The 11,341-nt window shown below is 35.5% G+C and overlaps 1 protein-coding gene across 5 annotated transcripts in view; it reads left to right on the top strand.

Moving 5' to 3' along the window:
* Positions 1 to 11,341, top strand: part of MID1 (midline 1) — a 171,406-nt gene that overhangs the window by 80,411 nt on the left and 79,654 nt on the right. The window lies entirely within an intron of this gene.

Below are 11,341 nucleotides of genomic sequence, written 5' to 3'. Positions count from 1 at the left end.
GAACATTGGGGCAAAGGCAGGGTGCCCCACACCCACCTGGGTGTACATTTCTCTCGTGCTGATTCCTGTGCTGCTGCAGAGCCAAGGCAGGAATTAGGCATCCCTTGCTTTCCTCCACCCACTCCCTCCGAATGGTCTGCATGTGCCTGTGTGCAGCTGTGGGGGGAATTTTTAAAGATGGGCTGCAATCAAGAAATGACAAGCATGGAGAGCAAGGCTTAATTGCCAGCCTTCCCACACAGAATTTTGGATGTGGAAAAGAAACTGAATTATAGGTTTAACTAAGTTAAATACTTTCAGATTAAAGCGTGTAGTTGCACACATGTCTGTGATAAATTTAGGTGATTGGTGGTGAAATCTGCATACACATTCTGTGTGGGTTTTGTGCCTCTGTGCTATGGAAACGTGTGGATGGTATTCTGTGATTTATATTAACATAGTGAAAGACACATCTTTACCTGGACCTGATAACTTCCTTTCATCTCTTAAAGACCTTTTTATTTACCAAGAGGAGTTGTTATTTTTGCTTTCTTTTTTCCTGAACTAATTTATTATTCTTTTTTCCTGAACTAATTTATTATTTTAATAGTTTTGATAACATTGGCACAGGCCATAAATGTGAAAAGGTACACAGATTTAATAATGTTTTTAATAATCTTTTTAATAATTCAGTGGGTTTACATTCTTAACAGGTGCTATTATTTAATAACATAACAATGTACTCGTTACCACCTTTATACCAGTAGTAATATACTACTTAACATGAAAGACCTTCAACATTAAATACTGGATAAGCATATATTTGAGGATGTGAAAAAAGTAGTAAATATTTCTTGGTGTTGATGTACACACATAATGCAAGTCTTGAAAGAAGACTAAAAATCATGTCCTCTCCCTTGCGATCTTTGACTCAATACTGTAGATAGGAAGAAAATGGGGGTATTTTTGCATAATCTGTGTCTTTTCTCTGCAAAGATGACTGGGCAAACTCTGAAGATGTATCTCAAAAAGACAAGTAACATTCACACTGGATGTCACTCAGGTTAGCTAACCTGGCAAAAGCCTACTTAAGTACTTTACTCCAGCCTTCTTGAAGACTAATTAAAGTACTAATTTAATGGTTAGCATAGACTTGAGCCAAGTAGCTCTTGTCTCAGAATAACTCCTAGCATTATTTATATTATTTTAATGATTTTTTCGAGATGCAGAATTTCTTTGTACCCAAACTGTATAAAAGAAATTTGCACAGGCAATTATTAGTCTATGTGAAATCCTGTTCCTATCATCTTAGTCATGAAGCAGCCTATTTCATATTGCTAATGCCAGTGATGACATCAGTCATGCCAATTATGCCACATATACGACACAGCCATGGTCTGGTCCGGGAACATTAGGCCAAGTGGTTTCCGTGCAGATCCAGCATCCATTCTCCGTTCATAAGAAGGTAATCTGAAAGTAATGTCTTCCCTTTCCTCATTACCTCTCCCATCACAGCAATTAGTTCTGGTTTACAAATCAATATTAGAAAATGAGATTTTCAGTTCTGTAGATTAACACTTACCCCCAGAAGTAATGGAACAATACCAGTTCACACTAGAATTTGGTAGCTGATGGGCAAAAATTTCAGGTCCATTTTCACACTCAGGCCTCTTCCTCCTTCTTCCTTAAGGGTCATATGACTGCTTGAATCACTGATTTTTCTAACATAATATTAGGCATGAGATTGCAGATGGTCTTTATCAACTTACAGGTAATGTGCACACTGGGCAAATTAAATATTGAAATGGATTAGAAAATCTCCACATGAGAAAATGGGTTGTTGTTTGCTATATTGCTGCTGTAGTTTTTAGTATACATGGGGTTTGATATATAGGCTACCCAAATCTCTAAAAAAAATTCCGAAAGAATGGGAGTGAGGTACCTAATAGTATAGTGGATCAGTTAAAAAATGTGTGGTTAACTTTATCTTTCAAAAAGAAAAGCAAAACCACTTAAGGTGACTTTCTTTTGATTGTTCTTTTTAAATCAACACACTATTGATACTAACAACAGCAAGTTGTGCTGTTCTGGGTGTTAAGCTATGCTAATTACATTTTCTTGCAGTGGTGTTACTAATGATTTAAACAGTATCTCACCCCTCATCAAGCATAGGACAAAAGATGCCATTGCAATCTAGCTCCTTTCGTGGCAAAAGTGAAACTCCTTAATTAGGAGCTCTGTACTCTTGCCCAGCAGAGGCGTTTACATTGAAGTGTGTTTAACAGTCAGTGTAGCAACAATTGTGGGCATCTCAAAATAAGAAAGTGTTTTCCTTTGGCTACTACATCTCCAGCCCTGAGAGGTGCTTCTGTTACTCAACTTGTATTGGGGCAGAGGGGATTGAGGGCATTTGTGTTCCTTCAGGAGCAATCCTTTCTTGCTTAGCTACACAACCACAATACCACCTTCATGCTCACTGTTGGTTTAGTGTTTATAGATGTGCTTTGTTTTTTGTTTATCTTTTTAAAGTTGACCATAGGCAGATGCATATTAGTAAAGGAAAAAGCCAAAACAGAGAACAGGAAATATACTGGTAATACACTGGATTTGTAATGTGGTGATCAAAATTGTGATAAGCTAAAAATAAATTTTAGTGGCAAAAACAATCAAAGCTTTAACCACAGAAAGAACAAATCCCTGTGCTTACCACATCATATTACCTCAAAGAAAATGTATATAGCTAATTATTTTTTATATTGATTCTATGCTTTCTGTCTTATTGCAATGAAGAGGAAATGACAATTTAAGCATATATCCTTTTTTTCTTTCTGAGAAAATTAATAAAATTACCATTGCTTGATAGATACATTTAGACTCATGAATGTGAGGAAAAAAAACAGTAAGATAAGATTTATTTTGAACAATAGAGAATATTTGAAGGAGAACACACATATAAGGCATGGATGGAAATATATCACTCATTTAATATTCACGAAGAGCAATGAAGAGGTGTAACAAAAGAGAAAGATAGATGGTAAAACATATTTTGAAATGGTGTAAATCCAGCATAACACCATTGAAACTTATTTTTTTACTTCTCTTCATATTTACTGAGAATTTAACCTCTAACATATATTTTCTTGTGAAAAATGGTTTGGGCACGATTTTTCTAATACTTGGTCAAGAAAGATCTGCTGAATCAAACTGTTGTAGCTTAGCTTTGGTTCACCATATTTTAGTTTGAAATTTATTAATGCTGATTTGTTTTGGGCATATTTATGAAGCAGGGCAGCTCTCTGAATAGCACTCAGCAATTCCAGAAACAAAAGGATCTTCTTGCTTGTCTGGTTTCCAGCTAGTTTTGGTGGTAGAATCCATACACATCTATTTTTCCTATGCTGTTGATTCAGGATGCAAGGATTGCTTTTTCTATTATGTGTCAATTCAAATACTCATGAATATTAAAGGCATAGGAATTGTTTCCACATAAGGAGGAATGAATTCAACTCTTAAAAACCTTTGACCATATAAAGGTAGGAGACTTTGTCAAGTCCACAGCTACTACAAATAGTAGGCAAAAATATGTCTACTTCCCTACTATATACACATTATAGATTAAAAAACTTTTGATATTCAAATGACTTCACAAAGATTCTGGCAAAATATGTGTTGAAGCTTTCCAACTATTTTTATGTGACATTATTTTGTAATTTCAGCTCGATCATTAATTGATGTACAGAAGTGTTATAAGAATCCAGCAATTATAAATATGTACTCCTACAAACAGTGGGCTTGACAATCGAGGAACATTTGTTTCTAAACTTACATATAAATATATTATGCACATTTATGTAAATATATATCTATATACATTCCATGCCTATATTTACAGTGCTTGTGTTAGTATATAAAACCAACACTAATATTGCATAATACAATACATTGGTATTTGTGTCTATGTAGAGTTGTCTAGCATAGAAATATGGGTAATTTTTAGTAATGTCTAACTTAAGGAATATCTAGAATCTTGAATTTGAAGAAATAAATATATGCCTGTGTTTTAAGTAAAAATGTACAGTTTCATATATATGTATAGGTCAGTAAAACTATATTTAATCATATATATAGACACTATACATTAATAGATTTACTTGTTATCTTTTTTTACAATTCTATGCATATATCTTTTTAGTAGCTGAATATTTTCATATCTAAGTTTATAGTTTCTCTGCATACCCTTAACTTTACTAACTTTCTATTTAATGGAAGATATTTTAATAAAATCCAATTTATATTGATGCCTTTTTGCTGGTCCTAAAATCACGAGCCAGGCACAGTTAGGTGATAAAAAGGGGTTACCTTCATAAGGATCCCTAGGTGCACAACTTGCTAGATGGAAAGCGCCGAAGATGCACACGTAACATAAAGTGCATACAATTTTTATATGTTCAGCAAATTAGCATAACTGACAAGAATTCCCAGTTAGAGACATAAGTGATGAGAGAATTCTTCCCTGGTTCTATGCTTTTGTGAATTACCCCCCGCCTTAGAAAGGAACTAAATTTTGTTCATGAAAATGTGTCTCGGAGAGCTGGTTTCAACCCTGGCGTCCCAGAGAATGTAACCTTGGACCCCCAGCTTGGAGCGGCTGGGGAATTTATTTTGTCTTTCAGTCTAATAGTAGGGAAAATGCCAGCTATAAATACAATAATGGGCTACAGAGCTACAAAAATATATGTAAAGAATATAGAGAATATATAAAAGCAAAAAGGCAAAAATCAATTCGGCATCAATATGTAAAGGCATAGTATGTCAGTGTAATAGTGATATGTGTTATCAAACATTTAGATAAATGGCACCTTCCTTTGCATTGTACTTAACAGATTGAGAGTGTTACTTTATATAGTGCCAGTTCTGCAAGTTTAACATGTAGTTAGAACATCATATTCAGCCTGGCAAAGTGTAGAGCTCATGGACTTCCATTATTTTTAGATTAGAAGCAGCTTGATACTATTATCATATTATTATTAAATTAGATACTGTTTGATAGACATTTCAGTGTATAAATTTTTTTATCAAATTAAAATGATGAATGGTCACAGCAATTAGTATAGAATATTATTTGATATTACTTAATTATTTGACCCAGAAATGGATGTAAAAATATAACTAACTGGCTATGTTTCAGTATTTGCAAAGATCCAAAAATATAAAGTTGTTGCATGGAAGAGGATTGATGTACGAATAAGCTCTTTTACTACAGTGGTTTTCCAGCTACACTTATTTTATTTCATTGAAATATATTTAAGGCAGACTTTATAAAATTCTCTCTTTAGTGCAGTGTTATCTGCAATGTCTGTTTCCTCCATTTGGTATTTCTTTGTCATAGTTTAGAAGGATAACAGAAAGTATTAATACAGAATACCAAAATTAGTCTTTCATGGGGGGAAGTGTGTGTGTGTTATTATTTTAGATGCATTTTGAAGTTCTTCATGTGTATGACTGTGGATAATGGACAATGACTTTACGATAGTTCTAAGTACTATGAGATTAGAGGGTTTTGTCTGCCCAAGTTTCCTTAAATAATATAAGCCATAGTTTTTTTAACCTAATTTCACAAATTTAATAGTTGGCAAGTCTTTCACATGCTACTATTTCCTTCAATTTTAGTGGAAATGATGGTGTTGAAGGTCTAATCTATTCAGGAAGAACAAAAGAATTAAACAAAATTGTGAATAGTGCAGCATTATTATCTTTGTTCTCATGACTCTGGTTTCCAGGGAAGCCAGACTACAAGTAAGTAAAATATACTGTCATATTTTTCCATGGTTCTGGTCCAAACCAGACAACAGATTTTAAGTCCATGTTCAAGTTCTAAACTGCTGTACTGTAATGACCTCTTGCCTGACCCTTCATTGCTGATGTGTTTTTAGAAAATACAATGCTTGGAAGTTGTTGGTGGAATATAACTCATGACAGATACTTCCTTGGAATGAGGATTTGTGTAGAAACAGTAAATAATAAAGTGATAAATTTGGAAATTAAGCAAGTAGATGAGTATAAAGGCAAACCAAAAAACTGTTTTAGAACACTGGGCACAGGTTTAGGAAATGTAGTCTGCCTACCAGAGTAACAAAGATAGTGGTGGTAACAGGAAAAGTAACAAATAAGTAGTCTTCAAAAGCAGAATATTTATGGGTTTTAGCATAACAGAGCATTTTGTTATAACTGATAAATAGAATGAGTTGGTTAACTATTTTAGTGCTTTACCAGGGAATGATAAAGATAGTTGGGGGCATAAGGCTGAAATCACTCAACGTGGAGAGTAGGCTAAAACACACAGTATTCAGTGGCTTTGGGAGGTGTGTGAAGGGTATAAATGTGTATGTCTATGCTTTAGGTATGTATATTCTGAAGTTATTTTAAAACATAACCTCATCTGAATGAAAATATTTTAAAAAGTAATATGCCAGAAAATACATTTTCAGACAAATACGAAGGTTGTTAATAATAACTTTAAATAGGATGAAAACCCACCCCAAAATCTGGATGCAAATATCTCCCAAATAAGCACTGCAGTACACTCATTATTCAGATCTTTTTCAAGACTTAATTTAATAGATTAAATTACTCCATGAAGAGAAACCCAAATTATTTTAACTCTGACCAGTTATAACACACAATTATAGGAGGATGAGATGGAGATGGAGAACAAAAGCATTTTAGCTCTCCATCTTGAATAATTTTCAAGACCTCTTATATTTTATTTTTTTTACATTTTCTGATCTTAAAACACACACAAATTTAGCAATGATCTCAGTATACTACTTTCAGTTTTGGGCTTTACAAGTGTACATGTTATGTTTTACTTTGGCCCTCTTTCTTCAGTAAAACGTACATTTCCTATCAAAACAACAATACTTGTATGTGTCATTAGCACCATGAACCTTACATAGGGTTTATACCAAACAGAAGCAGTGCCTAATTTGGAAAGCTTCAATAGTCCATGCCAAGAGAAACTCCTGCAGAAGGTCATGGACTGGAAAGCCATGTTGGGTTGCTAAAATACACTTTGGACTAAAAGCCTGATATGGGTGACGAGACTGTGTGTTCCCTTTCTCTCCTGCTTTTACCTCTCCCCAAAACCAGTCATCCAGACCCCTATCTCTCCTGGCATCCCTTGACTGTCCATGAAAGCGTTTTATATTGCTGAGAAGGACACTGTTGCCCTTGAGAGCAAACACCCACATCAAGGACTTGAGGCAAGGGGATTCCTGCCCTTCACAGCTTTCACATCTTGTTTATAATGTTGCTCTCACCAATCTATTTTCCAGTTGTCTCAAGTCAGTGAAAAATGAAGAGCAAAGAAAACTTGATTTTATCATAATGTGACTATACCAAGTTACTCTTACGCATTCTGAAAACACAGCTTAAGTAATCCTTACCCTTTTAGAGAACAAATGCTTAGTTGAAAGTGCATTGTTTTCACCAGTAGAATGCTTATAATATCTTGGTCAGCTAATAAACATGTAATATATCACTGACTTTCTTGATGATGGATCTAGATGGTGCCAGCAGGATTGGGTTTTTTTATAGCCTTTTCTCTTTTAATTTTTACCGGTTGGAGTGGAAGTATTTCTTTTCTACATATTTCTCCTTTGTGCAGCATGTTGGTCCTATGCAATATCTGAGTTTACAACAGTGGAAGGGGCTCATCTACAGGGCTATTCTAGTTCCTCAGACAAACACACTTGAAAGACTGGACCTTTGGGTTCCTTCTGTACCTTACAGGTCCCCTCCATTAAAGCTTACTAAACCATTTTCAGCTGTTCCCAATTGCCAAGACGTGAGTCTTTGTAGTAGCTAAATTCAAAATTTAGAAAATTCTGTGCCCCCTACTAGCACCTGTGTTTGTACACACACTGTGACTCCTCTGTAAGAGCTCCCTGAGATAATGACCACTGAAAATCAGAGAGAATCAGAAAAAGACAAAAGCAATGAGTCCATAGACAGGAATAGGGTTCTGTAGAAATGTTTTCTCCTGTTCATCTCAATTATGACTGTCACGCTTCCATAATTTTTTGGCTCTTTATATTTTTGTATTTATTAAATGAACAAAGTTCCGTCAGTTCGACTGAAAGCAAGAGGATGTAGTGGTTTAGGGTTTTTTCCATGCTCACATAGTTTGCATTTCTTGAGAACTGAAAATTTCCTGTCTAAATGTAATCTCAGTCTTATTTTTTTGAAACCCTGAGACCACAGGTTCCCAAACTTCAGTAGCCTCCCCCCTGAAATTCATCTCTGTGCTTCTGGAGATGTCCTGGCTATTCTGATCTGTGAGACTACAAACCTGAGTGTTGTTATTTGTTATGATACTGTCAAATTTTGAAAGAGATTAAAGATGAGCAACTGTTAGCAACATGTGTGTCTTGTGGTAGAAGCATTAAGCAGACTTGTTAAACTATAGCTAATGACAATGTGTGCAAAATTTATTTCCAAATTAAGTCAGTAACATATGGAGATTATAACTCATTCAAACTGAATTTGAGCAACATCTATCTTATTACTAAGTTTCTCTAAAGAGAAAAGAACATTCTGATCACTGTATGAATGAAGGTTCATCTGAATAGTTATTTACAAGATTTTATTTCTGCTCCAAAGACTGGAAACACACGCATGCAAGAAATCCCTTCAAAGGAATAATTCAAGTAGTTATTAAAATACTGCAAATAATATCTGAATGACATCGTTTAAAAAAAACCCCAAACCTTTAAAATTCTCAATCCAAGAACAGATATTTTCAATGCCTTTCCCAATATAACAAACTGGACTATATTCTGTAAACTATAAAAGAGGAAAAATATATGTACAGATAGGTGAGAGATGGATTGAAGTGAATGCTTGCAAGTGAAAGCTCCTGTGTTTTTCCAGTAGTCCTGGAACTCCAGGATGGCCCTACCAGTGCTGGGGCTCTCCCGTTGCACAGAGTGCTCTTCAGCTAGGCAGGAGTGAGCTGCATTTGCTTTGTGAGTAAGTGTTTGCTGTTGGAAGACTGGCAGTGAGGGTTACAACTCATCTCATTTCAAAATACAACTCATTTCATCTACATTGAAAAACCTGTCATGTGAGGGAGCTCCTGCATTGAGGCTCTTTTTCAGCCCAAGGGTCAATAAGACTATAGCCCTTACCTTACCAAAAGGACCCAGGAGGTCATGCAAACGTTGGGTAAATTTATATGATCAGTCAGTCTTTTCTTGCCTGTGCCCCTTAAGTATGGGCAAACATTGTTCTTCCCCCTGCCTTTGGTTACAACCTTCAACTTCAAAAATATGCAGAAGCTTATGGGGGAAAGGGCATTATATTAGCCATACAATAATGTTTTCACCCTCTTTTGAGCATTTCTTATGATCACTCTTGAGGAAAAACTGACCTTTCCAGTCAAATCCACCAAATAGAGCAGCACCATGAAGCCTTTTTGTGTTTTTTACACTTTTTTTGCCTCTGCTGAATAAGCTTTCTTTTCAGACTTGGTAGACACATGCTTCTGAAATTTCAATGCGCTGAAATTCCTATGCAGGCAGGATGCTACTAATTACTGCAGTTCTTTGGGGTAAGAATATTATCAGAGGAACCTTTTTTTACCCCTTTAATTTACTTGATTACTTCCAGCTTTTTTTCATATTTGTACTGGTTGAAAACCTTTGTCCAAACATACAGTGAATTACTCTGACTAATCCTACCTCTTTAGGTTAATAATTTTCTGGTAATCTTTTTTGTTAGAAGAGGTTGGGTAAAGAGAGTGCTAAGCTAATAATACATTTTTATGATCAAATGAAAAAAATTAAAATAAAGTCTGATTTTTAAGTAGTTTTAAATGGGTTCTTGCTCTTCCTAAATCATTTAGCATACTCTCACTTCAAAGCAATGTAATTTTTCTGTCAAAGTCCCTACCACACTTTAGGAAAAATAAAAGAGAAACAGCAAATAAAACCAATTTGGAGTTCTACTATTAAATCTCATCATACTTCATTTCAAGAGTGAAGACTTCAGATTTTAATGTGTACAATATCAAAATAATTTTGAATAAATTAGGAAGCTATTTTAGTCTAATTTTTGCATCTATTGTGTGCAGAATTGAGTGTTTGCAGTATAGGGGTAAAAGTAAATTGTTGTGTTACAGGTAAATGATTGTCACAAGTTAAAAATTCAGGTGTGGGAGAGCTTATTTTGTAATGACTCTGATTATAGTTTGCAATGAAACTGTCACTCCAAGGAAGAAAACAACAGAAAGTAAAGCGGAGGATGCTTGTTTGTTCATGTAGTTAGGTATGGGTTTTTTTCCTGACATGTTGTAAGCATGGTAGGAACCCTGGTTCACCCTGAAGTTCAAGAGTGGAGTGCCACATTGAATGACTCCCGCTTACAGAACAGACTCTGAATCTGCTGTCACGTGTTTTCCTTGGAGGAACTCATTTCCTTCCTGAGGAGGTCTGCAAGGTCAGGCAAATATCCGATCTTGGAAGCTGCGTGTCTCAAGGCTGCTCTCTCTGAGTCATTATTTCTTCAGAAAAATTCGTAGGAAAAGTCTGTCATAAACCCCAGAGAAGCTAAGTGCTTCCATAATGGGAAGCTGCATTAAACTGCGTGTGCCAAGCACAAGAAAAGTCTTTTGAAGCATTGGTGTTTTGTTTTCTAATGCATTATATACATAATTTCAGTATTCTTGTTTAAGATTCACATGTAATTCTTTTCTAGTGCTGTGAAGCAGTATCACTTTGGTAGTGGGGGGTAAAAGGTGCCCTGTTCAGTCTTTAAAATTTGGCTCTATTACTATTTTTGCTTTATATTGTGTTTATAGCATATACCAAATTCTGGTGTGAGGCAGACCACCAAAATCCCGCATTGCTTCAATAAATGTTATTGGTTTTTTTAATTATTATTTGCTTGTTTATTTATTACTTATCATTGACAATTTAGGATTTTTCTTACTTGTACTCTTAGCACTGAAGGTATATTATGGGATAGCTGAACTAATTTAACAAGCCTGCTGCCACCAAAAATTGTTTTTTCTGTTATGTTGCTCTCCCTGTCTTTTCTGCATGCTGCTGTCATCCCACTGGAGCAGCTTCAGTAGTTGTGCAACCCTTTGGTGAACTAATTCTCTACGTTTTTTGCTGGCTGTGAGCAGCTCTTATAGCACAGTGGTGCAGGCATGCCTGCGGTGGGACCACTGAGTCTGCTCCATTTTCTCCCTCTTTAGGCACCCAGCAGTCTCCATGGACTCCACAAGTGTACTCCGCCCCAGATGCTGATAGTAGATGCATAGATTAGATTCTTTAAATACAATTCCCCAGCAGGAATA

Source organism: Corvus brachyrhynchos, unplaced genomic scaffold (genome assembly GCF_000691975.1).
Source record: "Corvus brachyrhynchos isolate BGI_N302 unplaced genomic scaffold, ASM69197v1 scaffold83, whole genome shotgun sequence".
NCBI lineage: Eukaryota > Metazoa > Chordata > Aves > Passeriformes > Corvidae > Corvus > Corvus brachyrhynchos.
The sequence above is the reverse complement of the archived record's forward strand: the minus strand, read 5'-3'. Positions and strand labels throughout refer to the sequence as shown.